The sequence below is a fragment of the Syzygium oleosum genome, unplaced genomic scaffold (genome assembly GCF_021117445.2).
Source record: "Syzygium oleosum isolate NSW1041296 unplaced genomic scaffold, Sole_v2.1 Sole_v2.14, whole genome shotgun sequence".
Taxonomy (NCBI): Eukaryota; Viridiplantae; Streptophyta; class Magnoliopsida; order Myrtales; family Myrtaceae; genus Syzygium; species Syzygium oleosum.
This window is the reverse complement of record NW_026607498.1, coordinates 4,953,051-4,965,954: the sequence shown is the minus strand read 5'-3', so window position 1 is coordinate 4,965,954 and position 12,904 is coordinate 4,953,051. Positions and strand designations below refer to the sequence as shown.

Sequence of the window (12,904 nt, the reverse complement as noted above, 5' to 3'; positions counted from 1 at the left end):
AATCGCTAACGAGGACGCTAGCCGTCCTAAGTGACATGGCCGACAGACAATCAATGCTGACATGGATAATTTTAATAATATTTTGAAAATGTTTTGAATTTTTAATATTTTTTAAATTTTCCCTTTTTCGTTTTTTTTTTCCTTCTCTTCCTTTAGCCTGTGGCTGGTACTCGGCCATGGCCGGTAACCGGCCACGGGCGAGGGCCGGCGAGGGCTCAACCCTCGTGGCCTGGGCGAGGATGCTAGAGTGTGAGTGTGCAATTACTTGTATTATTACTGTACGCTTTGCTTCTATGTAATTTACTTTTTGTTGGCCATAAGCCTAATTTATGGCACTCCAAAGGATGCTAGAGTGGGAGTGTGCAATTACCTGTATTATTTCAGAAGTTGAACAAGATTGAACTTTGAAAAATTCGAGTCCTTTACTTCCTTCTTGCGACCTTCTAAACACTATCCTCTTTTCCTCAAATGCATCGATATTAGAAAACCTAGGATGATATAATTAGCATAACACAATGAGCCCGGTTCCAATTATGCTCTCCAGTGGATCATAAGCAGTCCCTTTTGAAAGGCCAAGGAGGGGCGCAATTGTATTGGTTCAATTACAAACGGAATATAATTTAATATTTCTTCTTATCAGAGGACTCACTACAAAAAAATAAGGATTTAGCCACAAAAAATTAGCGACGAAAAATTATTCGTTGCTAATTTGTGACGGAATTTGCGACGAAAACTAAATTCGTCGCTAATTGCGACGAAAAAAAAATTCGTTGTTAATTTGCGACGAAAAATTTTCCGTCGCTAATTTGCGACAAAAAATTTTCCGTGGCTAATTTGCGACGAAAAAAATTCGTGGCTAATTTAGCCACGAAAATAAACTCTCGCTTCACTTTCCCGACTATTTTTTATTTTCGTGGCTAAATCAGTGGCTAATTAGCCACGGATTTAGCCACGGAAATAAATATAGTAGGGAAATGTGGCGATACTTAATTTCCGTGGCTAAATCCGTGGCTAATTAGCCACGGATTTAGCCATGGAAAAAAAAATAATCGAGTTAGTGCCGCGAGACTTTATTTTCGTGGCTAAATCTGTGGCTAATTGACCACGGATTTAGCCACGGAAAAAAAATAGTCAGGTAAGTGCCGTGAGACTTTATTTTCGTGGCTAAATTAGCCACGAATTTTTTTTCGTCTCAAATTAACCACAGAAAATTTTTTGCCACAAATTCCGTCGCAAATTAGCGCTAATTAGCCACGGAAATAATTATAGTAGGGAAATGTGGCAATACTTAATTTCCGTGGCTAAATCCATTAGCCACGGAAAAAAAAATAATCGGGTTAGTGCCGCGAGACTTTATTTTCGTGGCTAAATCCGTGGCTCTAATTGGCCACGGATTTAGCCACGGAAAAAAAATAGTCGAGTAAGTGCCCCCAGCCGCGCCCAACCTCCCGTCGCCGATTGTTTTCCAGCCAAGGTGAGTTGCGTCACTCGCCCGCCCGCCCGCGTCCGTCCTCGCCGCTCACCGCCGCGGTCCAACACGCCAACCACCACCCTTCTCGGCCTCACTTTCTGTCCGAGCAGCCCTCACCAACCGCACCCCAGCAGCCGTCGCCGGTTCGCCCAATCCGCGCGCGTGTTGCACCTCTCGCCGGATCCGCCTCCGCTGCTGTCCAGCCGCCACCACCAGCAGCCATTTCACGCCGGGAATAGCCCCCGAGCTGCCTCCGGCCAGCCACAACAGCCCGCTCCTTTACCGCGCTCGTTCGCCTCCGTCCGCCGAAGATGACGACGGGGACAACGCCCGGAAGAGAAGGAGAGCAAGGAAGAAGAGGTCAATTCAGGTGAGTGCTCTCTCCCCCCCCCCCCCCCCTCTCTCCCCTCTCCCCCTCGGACAGATCTGCGCTTCGGTCGCTGCTCTTCTTCGAGCTGGGTCTTCAAGATGTCCGAGCAGCGGGTGGCAGAGGGCGTCGATTTGTGATGAGCGGGGTGAGGAGACGAGCGATTGGACGAGCGACGAGCTGCATTGGAAGAGCAGCGTTGGTGTCGGGCAGCCACGCCGCGAGCAGCTGCTGGGGGGGAGCGGACGGGGAGAGCGTCGGCGGTTAGTGGCGGTGGGTTTGCGGGAATGGACGGCAAATGGACGAGCGGCGAGCTGAAGGAGACAGGCGGCATCGGCCGACCCACAAGCGGTGGGCAGACAGCCCACACCGCAGCGCGGGCCGGGAGGGCCGGCCGACCACGCCACGAGCAGTGGCAGGGGCAGTGGTGGGTGGCCACGCCGCGAGTAGAGGCTGGGCTGGGGGCGGCCACGCTGCTACAAAATTCGTCGCTAATTTTGCTTAACCCTAGGATGTTTAAGCATGTGCTTTAAAGTGTTCAAGATTATTTATTTTCTCATTATGTATACCGTAAAGAAAAATATTTATGTTAATCTTGTGGAAAATGTTGATGAATGTATTTCATTTTCATATCATTATAATATTTTGATGTTATTAAATGCATGATCGATGTTAAATATAAATTTTAGAAATTAATTTTGTTGTTAATTAGATTTAAAATCGAAATCATCCATAAACAATATTCGTCGTAGAGTTCGTCGCTAAAAAATTAATAAATATTCGTCGCTAAAGACTTAATAAAAATTCGTCGCTAAATTCGTTCCGAAACAATGTTCATGGAAAAAGTCAAAATTTTTCGTGGCAAATTAGCGACGAATTTTGCCACGAATAAGTTCGTTACAAATTTTTGACCAAAAAATAAAATTTTTATGCCAAATTAGCCACAAAAAATTAGCGACGAATTTTGCCACGAATAAGTTTGTCACAAATTACTGACCTAAAAAAAAATTTCGTGCCAAAATAGTGACGAATTTTGCCACAAAAATTAGCGACGAATTTTGCCACGAATAATTGGAAACGAATAATTGGAAATGAATTTTGCCACGAATAAATTCCATCGCAATTTAGCGACGAAAATTGAAATTTTTCGTCGCTAAATTTTGCGACGCCGAATTAGCGACGAAAATTTTTTCGTCGCAAAAGTCGTTGCAAATTCGTTTAGCCACGAATTTTGCCAAATTTTTTGTCGCAAATTTCGTAGTTAAATCCTTGTTTTTTTGGAGTGACTACATTATATGTATTTTATAATAGGACCGTACACAGATCGCGCTGTGTCTTATTGTTTATCATATAGATGGATTTAATGTCTAGAATTCAAAGAAATTAGATGGTAATTTGTAGGAAGTATTTTGGATTCTTTTAGAATTTAGAGTCGAGGTAATTTGGTAAAAACAATGGCCAATATACTGCTGCTAATAAGTAACAAAATCACATTTTGAGGTCTGGGCCGCGACTAGGACAAATGGGTTACATCCTCACGAGCTTGCGCGTGGGCTGAAGCAAGATGGGCCGATCTGACTCCTACTTGGACTCCCTCTTTCTTTTCTTTTCTTCTTCTTTTTTTTATATAGTTTTCCATTTGTTTTTTCACTCTTTGTTCTCTTTACTATTGCTATTATTTTTTTTACAAAAATGTATGCTTGGCAATTCAGCAAAAATTAAGGTGTCAACACCATTTAAGTGAAGACCTTGCGTTCTCTCCGAGCATCTCTATACCAGCTATTCATGAAGAAGATTGCCTGAATGTAGCTTTGAGCCCTCTGGATTCTTTGAATTCGCCCAACCAGTCCCAAATGTCTCCAATTCGCAATTTCCCAAATGGCAGGTCTCTTGAGAGATTGGCGACATGGACAAGGTGCTCAACTTATTCATGTTCTTCAACCAAGCCAGGTCGAAATTCCTTCACGGTGCTTCATCCTTGGCCTCCCACCGGTCAAAACTATCCTTCATATAGAGTTCTTCTAAATTAACCAATTCAAGCATGCCGGATTCAATAACTTTGAGCCTGGTGCACCCTTTCAAGTCCAAAAATCTCAACTCTTTTAGTTCACTTTTTTCTTTCAACGACCAAGTGATTGTACAGTGTAAGAAAGAAAGAAGCTGCAATCCTTTTAGCTTTTCAAAAGCAGTCGCATCTTTTTATTTTTTTATCATTTTTTTTGTTCTTTTAACTACTACTATTATTTTATACAATCAAAATTGTATGATTGACTTGTCTGCAAAAATTAACATGTCAACAATGAGCCTTGGTGAAGACATCGCTTGTTTGATATGGGACGTCCCAAAGTTGCAAAGTAATTGAAGAGACAACGTAGAGTGATTCATTAATAAACACTTGTCGCTAAATGATCACTATCTTTTGTGTGCACACAGAGTACTCCTTTCAGGAACTTGATTCCTGAGGAATGTGTCGGGTCTATATATAACCAGAAAGTAGCAATCTTCATAAGAGTGATTATGCCTATATCGTAAAAATGTTTCATCATGCGATCATTATCCAAGTTATCAAGAGGATCTCAATCCAAGAAAAGAAAGATTGCTCGTAAGAGAGACACCACTTAATTATTGATACCTCACAATATTCCAAGGTAAGAGATTCATACACGAACAGCTCAGAAAATGTGCACATGCACATAGTTCTGGGGCAGCAATTTCACACACACATCAAATGAAAGGGACCAATTGGAATGGTCTGTCTTATCTTCGATTCAAAGTTGATGTCGAAACTTTCCTGAAATGATTGTGTACAAGACTCACCAAATCTGTCATTTTTTTTCAAGATTAATTATGCCGTCCACGTAGAACTCGTGAACACACAAGTGTTTCGAATTGAAGTCAAAAGTAAAAGAAGGCTGAAAAAGTCATAGCCTGGCTTGTAGCTAACAAGTGGCCTTTAATATCTCCAACCTTGTCTTCGGCCGCAGATCGCTCTCATGACCAAGAAAAATAGGACCTGGCCAAGAAGAATGTAGATAGTACGATATTATATTATCTAATTTTCCACATTGTATATATCATTTGATTCTTTTGGCTGGGCAAAAGAAGACTTGCTTTTCCTTTCATTCTTTTGCTTCGTAAGATTTCTTCTCATTGGTCTCACTATGTTTCAAAATATAATATATTTTTTATGTGGTATATAAAAATATATTGAATATTTTAGCGGCCATTTTCATTTATAAATAGGACCTGTTCCACACCCCCCCCCCCCCCCCCCCCCAACAAAAAAAAGCTCCTAAAATATTGTAGTAAAGGCCACTTATAACAAGGACCCTCGTAATTTTTTTATATAATGGTATCGTGGCAACTTTTCACGTTAACCTAATTACTCAAACTCCCATAAAAAAAAAACGTTATTTCAAGACTTGAGACTTTTCCCATGGATTGCAAATTGAAATGCAAATTGAAGTGTTTGAGAAATTTGCTTCTAGCTAGATAAAACGAATATCGTATTGTTGGCATGACTTGACATAGAAACTCAACAACATTATATTCATTAAATAAAATTATAACTCGGGTGAAATTAAGTTTCTTATTTAATTTTTTTAGAAAAAATATCCTCACTTTTTCCAAGGAAAATTTACAAAAAAAAAGTCCTAAAAATATTATATGGATGCTAATTCAAACCTAATCCTTTCAATTTGGTCAATTTAGTCATAAACCTTCTGACAATTTACCAATTTAGTCTTTCTGGCCAAATTGATGTGGACGCCGGCCATGTTACTTAAGACGGCCGGAGCTAACGTAGATAATTTTTGCAATTTTTTAAAAGAAATTTGAATATTTTATTGTATAGTTTTTTTATTTTTTATTTTCTTTTTTTCATTGTGGCCAGTGAGGGCCAAAGCCCTCACTAGTGAGGTGAACCCTAGTTGGCCACAATGACAAAAAAAAATTATAAATTATAAAAAAATTATAAAAATTGTTCACATTAACGCCGACCGTAGCACGTGAACAAATAGTGTCTATGTCAGCGATTTCAGGCCAAAATTGATCGGAAGCACTAAATTGGAAAATTATCAAAATGTTTTGGACTATATTGGCCAAATCAAAAGGTTTAATATTAAATTGACATATGTACGATAAGTTCATGACTTTCTTGGTAATTTTCCCCTTTTACAATGACACCCTATTGAAGTAATACATATTTTCTCTAATTTCGATGTAAATTTGTTCAATTCATGCCTCATGTCCCATCTATCATTTCCTAAAAAATAGAATTTGATTGAGCCTCATTCTATAAGTAATATGTCATGATATCACCGTATTAAATTGAGTCTTTTCCTTAAAAGTTGGTTTTGAATCGGAAAATTATTGTTATTTGAGAGAGAACCTGTAAAATTTTGTGGATCGGTGCCTACAACTCTAAAATCTTAACTTGTTATATGAAATGTGATTTTATATTTAAATGTTCTAACATATCCATCTTAATTTTGACTACGTGCAAATCAAGATGTGGCACAAAAATTTTAGTTGTATGAAATAATTAAACGTGCAATATTTCTAGTTATTCCTTGTCACATGCATGTAATCGTGCAAATGAACTTTGGCATATGTCTATAGCGGTCACATGTTAAAGATGGGAAAAAGATTAAATAAAAACTGCCTCGTAGTACGACAACGGAAAAATAGTGGGAAAAGGAAGGTGTTCCATCCTGGCTTGATACTACAAACAGCAATTTATTATTATTATCAACGTTTTAGATGAAATTATTTATTTCTGAACTAGATAATAATATGGTTTTATAAGTGCACAGCCATCCTCAATGAGAAGATCACAGTCTGTTCAGCGATCTTGGAGGTGTGCCTGGTGAGATTAAAATTGAAAAAAAAAAAAAGGGACAAAAACCATGTGCTCTTGTGTGTTCATAAGGTATTTGGTCAATATTGGCGAGCTATATACTTTGAAAATTGCAGATTTTCCAGAAAATGCAGATATTGCACAGCATTTCCACAGGACACGAAGAACGTGGTTAATTAATTACATTAATCTTTACGGTTACATTTCTTGAAGGCGTCTATTACACATTGGAATCATACACCATTATCTTACTTTATTCACACTAGAAATAACTTAGAGAACCAACCTTCCTGGAAAGGAACACCACGGAACAAAGGACAGTTACCATGCATTGCTCTTCAATCCACATGCCAGAGTTGACGAGCATAAATAATTTCATAAGATATGAACTCATGTTAGCATTGCATATAGAGAAATGCTGATGTGACTGTCATTAGTTTACTGTGAGAATAATAGTCTGTTTTAGGTCACAAAAAAATAAATAACAAGTTATTGAAAATTATTGTGGGGTCTACTCATTTGAGAATTCGTAACTCACAGTATGCAGTGATTCTAACAATAACCCAAAAACTGCTACTCTAGTAAAGTCCTTGGATATACACGTATGTGGATTCAGTTTGTCGGCTTGCTATCTTTGTTAAAGCGAGTTTATTATAAGATGTGAACTCAACATCTTCAATCCACGACGTCAACTTCTAGACCATCTGGAAAAAAAAAGAAAAGAGACAAAAGAAAGCAACCTAGTGGACTAAATCTTATCTACGAGCGTAACATGATTGAGAAAGTGGGACATGTTTATGTCATCCTATGCATCATCGATCGGTTGGCACAATTATATGACAAAAAAAAATTGGTACAATTAAGAGATTTAGGACCGACTTGATAAAGTTGCAATAGGTTTAATTATTTTTGGACAAATTTTCCAAAGCTAGAGTAATCCAAAAGAAAATTATATGGTTAACAATTTGTCTATTGTTTTTCTTCACTATTCTCTTTCATCATCGTTGACTGGGTAGTTATAATTTGAAAAACTAACCAATTATTTATATCGATGGAGATTATAGCGAGTTAATATGAAGATGAAAAAGACAATGAAAAGAGAAGATGAACAATGGTTTTACGTAGCTTAGTCGCCAAAGGAAAGGTTCCTTGGAAGCCTACTTCCACTGTAGAAGTCCCCATTCGACTTTGCTTTTTAGGGGTGATTCATTCTCCTTAAATAAAGAAGAGTATAGTATAGTGGCTAAACATAGCCTATGATTTTTATGGTAAATACAGCTGAACTATCTTATTCGGGTACAACCACTTTGTTCTTCATGGATCTGAGGAGAGAAAGAGAGAGTAGCAACCGAAGCTAGGGATTTAGTTTGCAGAGCTGACGACGCCAGACTCGAGCTCACCACGCCCGCCACCAACGCTCCCAACGCATAACGGACGACGCAGGCAAAGGAACCCCAAGTCGAACCTTCGACAAAGGAGCCGTCGAAGTTCACCTTTAAAGGTCGTTCCTTTGTGGGAATCCAACTTCAAGGTAGGTTATATATTCCTGAATTGTGCTCTGATTGTTCATATTTCCATTTACACCAATTTCTGAGCATAATCTGTGCCGATTCTACAAAATTAGCTAGGTTAGGGCAGCGGAGCCGAAATATAAAATCGTTGCTTGCCCTCTAGATGGATGGTTTCGAAGGATGGAAGGTTCTTTGTTTTTGTACTGAATTTTAGGGACCATTCTTCAATTTGCCACAATCCTCTCCGTGAAATCTCGATTTGTAGTGCAAGGTTTGCCCAAATCTGCAAAATCCATGGACAAAGCAAAAACAAGTGCTCTATTGTCTTAGCCTCTTGGTTGCACAAGGAGCATGTATCGTCAGGCAATATCTTCCTTCTGCACAAATTTTCTCTAGTAGGAAGAGCATTCTGACATAAACTCCATGTAAAGGTTCTATTCCATAACTCACAGGGTGGCTAAAATGACAATGATGTTTGTGCTCTTGTATTCTAGATATCAACCATTCTCTCTGTTATATAGCAGTTGACAAATAATCATTCAAATTGCTCTTGAATTCAAATACCTTAATACTTTTTTCGAGGGAAAATTACCAAAAAAGTCATAAATCTATTGCAATTGTGTCAATTCAGTCATAAACCTTTTTTTTTTCTTTTCCAATTGAGTCCTAAACCTTTTGCATTTGCAATAGGTTTATAACTTTTTTAGTAATTCTTCCCTTTTTTTCAATATTACAACCACTTTTTGGTTTGAGCCCTAGCTCACCGGCCGCGCGGACACCTCGCTTATTCAAAAAAAAAACATAATAATTGATAATTTCAAGATGGTACATATAGGTGACAATAATTCGATTAAAAAAGCATATTTTACAGTGAGAATAACGCAAAATTTTTTAGTGATTTATACGAAACAAGAGAACAAGAACATGGAAGTATTCTGCAGTGTTCGTCCCCACTAATACATAAAAAGAAGGAAAAAAAATAAAGAAAAGCATTACCATTTGACCGATATAATTAATGCTCATTTGCCTTGATATTGTCACTTGATTTTTAACTTGATGCGGTTTTAAAAGTATATAGCTTGCACATGGTTTTAGTCCTTATTAAATTTTTCATACCATATCTTGATTTGCTCGCGCTCACCATTACGATGGATCTCTCTCAATAGTTATAACTTCCGGGTTCAGATCCGGTTTTTAATTGCTAGTCTAGAATTTAATATGATGAAATCATGACATATAATTTATAGAATCTATGTCAACCAAAATCTCTTTTTTCTAGGGAATGATAGATGGGACGCGAGGGATAAATTCAACCAATCTACCTCCAAATCAGAGAAAGTATGTATTACGTCAATAACATGTTATTGGAAAAGTGAGGATAATTTCTTTAAAAAAGAAACTTCATTAGAGATATCTTTTTATAATTGATAAAAATCTTATTGTCTTGCTATGCCATGTCACGTCAACGATATTATATTTTTTTAATTTGGCTAGAACAAATTTCTCTTCAAAATGGAAATTATACTGACTTGTCATTATCTTGAGGTGAAACGGAACAAAGTTGAACGCGAGCTAGCCGAAAGGGGAACAACGGACTCGACGCTATAAGTAGCCAGTCTTGCCACCTCTCTTCATCCTCCACATTAGCCTTCTCTTCTCTTCTCAGTATTAGCATCTGCATTCTGAGTAGAAGAAGAAGAGGAAGATGGATTTCTATACCCAGCTGTTTCTTTACCTCTCCATCCTCTACATCTCTCTTTACCTTCTCTTCCTCGTCTTCCGAAAGAAATCCTCTGCTCCTAACCTACCGCCTGGCAAAAAGGGTTGGCCCATCATTGGTGAATCCCTAGATTTTGCCAGCGCCGCAAAGAGCGGCCACCCCGAGAAGTTCATAAATGACCGCACGGCCAAGTACTCCCCGGAGGTCTTCCGTACCTCGCTGCTCAGGGACGACATGGCCGTGTTCTGCGGCACTTCTGGCAACAAGTTCTTGTTCTCTGGCCAGAACAAGTACATCACCACCTGGTGGCCCACCTCCATGAAGAAGGTCACCATCTTCCCCGAAACCATGGAGAAGTTCAACAAGGATGACCCCAAGAAAATGCGTAGCTTCTTGCCAGAGTTTTTGAAGCCGGAGGCTCTCCAACATACCTATCACGGACTCCATGACTAGGGATCGCCTGGAGAGTGACTGGTCTCCTTATAAAGAAGTGAAGGTGTTTCCTTTGACAAAGAATTATACCTTCGCTTTGGCGTGTCGTTTGTTCATGCATATCAAGGACCCAAAGGTCGTGTCGAAATTTGCAGACCCATTTGCTCGTATTGCTCCGGGATTCACTTCTATACCTATCAATATTCCAGGCACGTCATTCAACAAAGCAGTTGAAGGAGGAAAAGCCATAAGGCAAGTGCTTCTGAACATTATAAGACAAAGGAAGAACGAGACTTCGAAGGGAAAAGATGCAAATGCGAGGGACTTGTTGTCTCGATTGCTCACCGAAGCAGATGATGACGATAGTGTTTATTACGAAATGGATGTGTCCAACAAGATTATTGGATTGCTCATTGCAAGTCATGACACCACGAGTACATCCATCACTGTACTAGTGAACTATTTGGCTTCCTTGCCCCACATCTATGAGAAAGTTTACAAAGGTAACTCTTCTAGTTATTATGTGCTTTTGAAGTGAAACCAATGCAGTTTGCATATACTTAACTCACTTGCTTCACGTCAACAGAACAAATGGAGATTGCAAAATCTAAAGCCTCGGGTGAATTACTGAACTGGGACGATATCCAGAAGACGAAGTATTCTTGGAACGTGGCTTGTGAGTCAATGAGGCTAACTCCACCTGCACAAGGGGCATTCAGAGAGGCAATTACGGACTTCACTTTTGCCGGTTACACAATTCCAAAAGGATGGAAGGTAGATGTTTACTTATGACCTTTTTTCTTGTTATTTATACCCAATGTATCCATACATAGATTCCTCTATTAATCATAATATGCATTGATCTTCTTGAAATTTTGTCTTGCAGACATTTTGGACAGTGTATACAACTCACAAGAACCCCAAGTACTTTCCTGATCCTGAGAAATTCGATCCCTCAAAGTTTGAAGGAAATGGACCCGCACCTTTCACCTTTGCTCCCTTCGGAGGCAGACGTCGAATGTGCCCCGGAAAAGAGTATGCTCGGCTCGAAATGCTCATTTTCATACACAATCTCGTGACCAAATTCAAGCCCAAGAAGGTCAATCTGGATGAAAAATTCATCTACAATCCCTCACCAGTCCCCGCTAATGGTCTTCTTATTCGCCTTCTACCCCATAACTAATAACCTAGCTTACTTATGTCTTCATGCTATTGAGAACTTGTGCTCGAGTAGTCATATCTCATATGTAAGCTGCAAGTACACCATCTTTATTTTAGTTGAGTTATTGCTTTATCGTTCCTCATTCCTAGACTTACAAATGTTCGGTCGATCTAGTAAAAGTTGTTGTATGTAAGAATAAGTGACGTACAATGTTGACATGTAACCTTCAATTATATGAAATCAGTTGAAACTTTATTTTGTTATGTTCATCGAGCACATATATCTTCGCTTGTCCACTTGGCCTAGACGTAATCAAATGAGAGGCGTGAGAGAATTTTTGGTATGGGCTGAGTCGAACCCGATTTTTTTTTTTTTTGGTGGCCGAGTCAAACCCGGTTGGCTTGAGACAAAATCAGGTAGTTCTAGGTTTTTATATGTGAAAACCATTTCCTAAGACTCCTAATTATCTGGTATACTCATGAGAGTTTTCTCTTCCCTCACCTTATTTGTCTATTTATTTTTTGGCCTAACTTTGTTCCATTGCATTTCCAAATGGTCAAGTCTGAAAATCATCTAATTCATGAATGTTTGTGTAACTGCAGTTTTGATATTCAAGGTGAATATTCTGTTCTATCGATGTTCTGTAGGTACTTGTTCTAATTTACTATTGATGTCCTCTTTTTGTAGTGTTTTTTCTCTATACTCCATGAAGTCGTTTTATGTTCTAGTTTAGATTTAACCGCAATACTCGATATTGTGATTATTAAGGAATCCACTCTATGTTCCTCTCTTCCTCGTGCCCTATAACTAACTATTAAATACTTTAGTTTAGTTATATTTTTGGAAAATTGTTGAAAGCTCTAATGTTCGTTTTCAACTTTATATTAGGTTTTCCAATATACTTTAAACCTAATTGCATCTTTGATGTTAGTATCCTTGCATGGTTCCTATATGCTTTTTGGGTGAAAAAATGGTTGTAATATTGGAAAACAGTTCGTTTTTAGTATATTTGAGTTCAAGTGCACTTCTGTTGCTTTTCTGTCAATAACCAAATTGCAGCTTGAAGTTCTGACTTTGACCGGAAGGAAGCTCCAATCTAGTATTAGCTTTCGATTTTTTCGAGATTTTTTCTCGGTCTTGTTCTGACTTTAGTAAGAAATTGCCCAATCAAGTTTTTTTCAATTGGATGGTTCTTGCCAAATCGATTTTTTTGCTCTTTTGGGTAACCCATTTTCAAATCGGATGTCTCTCCGTTGGGATTTCAAAATGTCACATCCATCAATTCGGACATATGGTTGCCTCTATCATCTTGGACCTTGAGCAATGGTCCATCCAACACTTCTAGAGTCCTCAAAATTCAAATAGTGCAAATTGTTGGCACCG

General features: G+C 38.7%; 1 pseudogene; it reads left to right on the top strand.

The window, feature by feature from the left end:
- Nucleotides 1-9,837: 9,837 nt before the first annotated feature.
- LOC115689172 (beta-amyrin 6-beta-monooxygenase-like) lies at nucleotides 9,838-11,784 on the top strand (annotated as a pseudogene).
- Nucleotides 11,785-12,904: the final 1,120 nt, after the last annotated feature.